Source organism: Arachis stenosperma, chromosome 10, assembly GCF_014773155.1.
Source record: "Arachis stenosperma cultivar V10309 chromosome 10, arast.V10309.gnm1.PFL2, whole genome shotgun sequence".
NCBI classification, from domain to species: domain Eukaryota; kingdom Viridiplantae; phylum Streptophyta; class Magnoliopsida; order Fabales; family Fabaceae; genus Arachis; species Arachis stenosperma.
In genome coordinates, this window is record NC_080386.1 from 124,851,019 (window position 1) to 124,856,063 (window position 5,045).

The window sequence follows — 5,045 nt, forward strand, 5'->3', positions numbered from 1 at the left end:
TTTTTTTCTCTTTTCTTTTCTTCTTTTTCCTCCATCATCAGTTATCTCGTTGTTGAAAATAATGAATAATTTAAGTTTAGATTGTCAATTGAACCAAAACAAAATTGATTATTGTTTTGAATCCAATGAAGTAGCTAACGTGTGGTTCGATTCTAGTTAATTTTTTCGTTAGTAGTTTATGATTTTGTAGGTGAATAATGTTTCATTGTTGATAGTTTTCGAATCCGAGACTTGTCAAGATTTGGAAGCCGATTATAGATAAAGTGGAAGATAAACTCAGTTTGTTGAAATCGAAAATATTAAATAAAGCTGGTAAGCTGGTTCTTATTAAATCAATACTTAATAGTTTGTCAGTGTACTACCTTAGCTTGTACAAAATGACAAAAACAGTAGCAGAAAAATTAATCTCATTGCAGAGGAGATTTTTGTGGAGTAATAAAGATGGCAAGTAGGGAATACCATTAGTGAAATAGAAAATAGTACAAGCTCCAAAAAAATTAGGAGGTTTGGGAGTGGAAGATGTAGTTATTCGAAATACAGCACTGTTATTCAAATGGTGGTGGTGGTTTTCTAAGGAAGATTGTCCATTATGGAAGAAGATTGTGTGCTTTTGTAATAACCTAAATCCCAATGTCTTACTGTCTCATCAGTCTGTACCTGCTAAAAGGGGACAATGGAAGAATATTTGTCAATTGCAAATTAAAGAGTAGGAGGTGAAGGAGAAGATGATTCGGGATTTATCTTTAGAGGTGAAAAATGGTAGACAAGTCCGGTTTTAGGAGGACAATTGGTTACCCTCTGGTGTGCTGAAGGACATTTTCCCAAGGCTTTCTTGATTTCAAATTAGAACGGATCTATTGTAGGGGACTGTGGATTCTGGGATGGGTTAGAATGAATTTGGAACTTTCAGTGGAGAAGGGAGCTATTCCAATAAGAGTTGGAACTAGTTAACCAATTTCATAAAGTTCTACGATTAGTCAAGTTAAAAAACTGAGAGAGGACCGATTGGTGTGAAAATTTGATAAATCAGGCGTTTATTCTACTAACTCCTTTGTGCAGGTTTTGCAAGCAAAAACACTTCCAGAGGACATTATGAGTTATAGTTTCAGTAGTTCCATTTAGAGAGGTCTAGTACCTCCACGAATTGAGTTATTTATCTGGTTTGTATTAGTTGGTAGAGTCAATACTAAGGAGAGATTACGTAGGTTAGGCGTTATTGATCATCATGATAGTGTGTGTGTTTTATGTAAAGAGGATGTTGAGGACTTTCATCACTTGTTTCTTCGTTGTTAGTTTACTTGGCAAGCGTGGTGTGCTTGGCTGTTTGACTATGGTAGATTGTGGGCTATCCCAGGGACTATTAAGCAACACTTTGAAAGCTGGACAACAGTGACTGTAAGAAAGGAGGAGCGAAATAGGTTGCTAATTAAGTTCTTTGCTATCATTTGGCACATATGGATGGAAAGGAACAATAGAATCTTCAGGAGTCAAGAAGCGAAACTTGCGGATGTTATTAATAGGTCGTTCATGAGCTACAAAGAGTGGAATAGAGTTGATCCTAATGGTTGTTGATGGCAATGCTGGAGATGACTATAGATTGATTTTGGTTTCTGTTTACTCTGTTTGTACTGTGTTGCTATGCTTCACCTTGTTGTGTTGAGCTCTTTACTTCAAAAAAAAAAGATGTAATGTAAAAGTTCTGCATTAAAAAAATATTTTTCTGTATTTATAATAAATTTTTGTGTAACACGAAAATATTTGGGTGTAATACGAAAATATTTTGGTGTATTCTTTAAGAATTTTCGGTGTATGCGTGCTGATAAATTTTGCATAATTCAAAACTCTTCTTCTGCCTTCTCCTCATCTTTTGCTACTTCTTCTCCTTCTTTTTCATTATCATAATCATCATCTTCTTTTTTTTATTCATTTTTTTTCTTATTTTATCTTCTCAAGTTTCTTCTTGTTTTACTCTTTTAACAAGAATAAAAAATAAATCAAATAAAGAAGAAGAATAAATAGATAATGGTACAAAATTACTTGAAAAATGATGAATTTACATTTATTCAACTAAAAAAAGAAAGAAATAAGGAAAATAAGAAGGAGAAAAAAATGTAGCATTAGAGAAAATATTTTTCTGTATTTGCAGCGAATTTGGGTGTAACACGAAGATATTTTGGTATATTATTTAAGATTTTTTGGTGTATGTGTGTTGATAAGTTCTGCATAATTTAAAACTCTTTTTCTTTCTCCTCCTCATCTTCTGCTGCTTCTTCTTCTTTTTTCATCATCATCACCATCTTCTTCTTCTTTTTTCTTATTCATCTTTTTGTTTTTGTTTTACCTTCTCAAATTTCTTCTTATTTTACTCTCTTAACAAGAATAAGACAAAAAAAAAAAAATCAAACAAAGAAGAAGAAGAAACACATAATTATGCAAAATTACTTGGAAGAGGATAAACTTATATTCATTCAACTAAAAAAAAGAAAGAAAGAAGGAAAAAAAGAAGAAAAAAATGCAGTATTAGAGGAAATATTTTTCTGTATTTGCAGAAAATTTAGGTATAACACAAAGATATTTGAGTGCATTGTTTAAGAATTTTCGGTGTATTTGTGTTGATAAGTTCTACATAATTCAAAATTCTTTCTCTTCCTCCTCCTCATCTTTGACTGTTTTTTCTTCTTCATCTTCTTATTTTATATTCACATAATTTTTTTTGAGAGAAAAAAAATCAAACAAAAAATATATATATAATATAAAATTAATAGAAAGAGAATGAAATGAAAAAATATAGTAACAACAATTATAATATTAATAAAAAAATACTGATAAAGATGAAACATATAAAGAAAAAAATAAAAAATACAAAAAAAAGAAGAAAAATGAAGAGAAAAAAAAATGTAATTTACATGCATTATATAAGTGACTTATATAATCTTATATGCCAAAATGATCTATATGTACAGTCTTCATTGGATGTCTTTCATAACACTATATAGTTGGAATCAATAAGAGTATACTCCAAAGCCAACTTAGGAAGTGGTGTTAATACATTCTACGGGACACAATAACTCCACGCTCGATGACCAATCAATAAAAATATGGAGATAACAATTAATCTATTAATCTAATATAAGATAATTCATTTGCTAATTAATTTGACTTTTGAATTTTATAAATGTTCCAAGATATACCTGAAACAAGTTGTGAGTAAAGTGCTTAATAAAGAAGTTAGAAATGGGGTAAAGAGTATTTTAGTAGAATGAATATAAAATAGATTCGATCATTACTTAAATGATTTAGATATTTATTGGTGAGTGATATTTTCTTTGTTGTATGGGCAATAACATAGAATGCATGGATAGTTTTTTTTTTTTTTGTCGTTTATGGTATTTTTTAATTTAATAGACAAATAATTAATTTGTCACAGATTTAAACTCCATTTAAGAATTTATTACTGATTAATGGATAATTACATGCATGTATAAGACAAAATTTAAATTTTTGACACTTATTTAAGTGAATAAGTAAGTTGACCATTTGATTAATACAAATTATTTTGTAGATAGATTTCTCTAAAAGTCAAATACTCAATTGATGAATCTCAAATTTTCCTCTTACTACATTATATAAATATTTTAGATTTCTATAAAAAAAATATTTTTTTTATAAAATAAATAGATTCATAAAAAGAAATATTTTTTATTTTAGTAATTCTTATATTATATTTTATTAATATATTATTGATGAGTTTTTTTATATAAATTTAAAATTAAATATTCTTTATATTTTAAAAAAATAATTTTTTATTTTATTCTTAAGAAAAATAAATTTTCGATGATATATTTTAAAATGTAAAAAAAATTGGATTGACTATCAATCTTTTTAAAATACAGAAAAACTTTTTATAGAAACTAAATCACAAATTGAATTTATTTTAGAATTTATTTTTTTTAGAGTAAAAGATGTCATCGACGGAAAAGTTTAACACTTCAATTTTAGTTTTTATAGTGAAATGGTATATAAAATCAACATATCTCAATGAATAAAAAATAAAATTTATGACTACACAAAAGTAATTTTAGATTTTAACTTATACATGTTAATAATTTAGGTTTCGAATAATTTAAAAAAAAAAGTATGCTCGTAACAATAACCTCACAAAATTGATGGGAATTCCTTGTAATCCACGTAGTTGTGGGGAGATTCTCATTTGCTACCGAAGTTGGGTCATACTTGGTTTATAGGACCCAAGTTCCAGGCTGATCGGACACCCAATCTATTGATGGGCCTCGCCAATTATTTGGGCTGGATTAGATAGGGATTCCTATGTTAGGCCGTTATTATACTCCTAAAAAGTAAAAACATGTCCGGATATGAACAATAACTCAAAATAAAGTTAACGGAATCTTTTTGACACGTAATATTAAGACCATGTTAACTAGGTTAGCTCACTAGTCAGCTTAAACAAGCATCAGGAGTTTGAATTCCGCCTTGTGCATATATCAACCCATTAGCTAGCGACAAACCTTTAAATGAAACTGAGACAAATTCTTAAATATAGCTCAGTACCGTCACAGATTAGTCCTTATTCTATCGGATTGAGAGATAGAAAAAAAAAATATTCCGTCTATATATATTAACATGCCAGTATTATTAAGATGAAATTATGATAGTGACTAGTTTAGTTCACAATTATATAAAACTCAAGAATTAACAAATTCAACAACCAATTTATTGTTGTCTCATAAATTATGCTTTTCATAACCATGACATACATAAGCGAGTTTTCAAAGACTATGAGACTTAGCGGTGTTTAAAATTGATTCAAACCAACCTAAACCAAATTGAAAAAATTAAAAATCGAACAAACCGAAAATAAAAAAAATAAAAAAATACCTAAGTCACATAATCCTCACCCCCAATTTGGAAACCAAGCTTCTCTCGCTCTCTTTTCTTAGTCTCGTCCTCGCAGAGTCGCAGTCCCGCAGTCGCTCTCTGCTGCTCTCAGGCTCTTCTCGAAGCCTTTTACATTTTCCAGTTCCCAC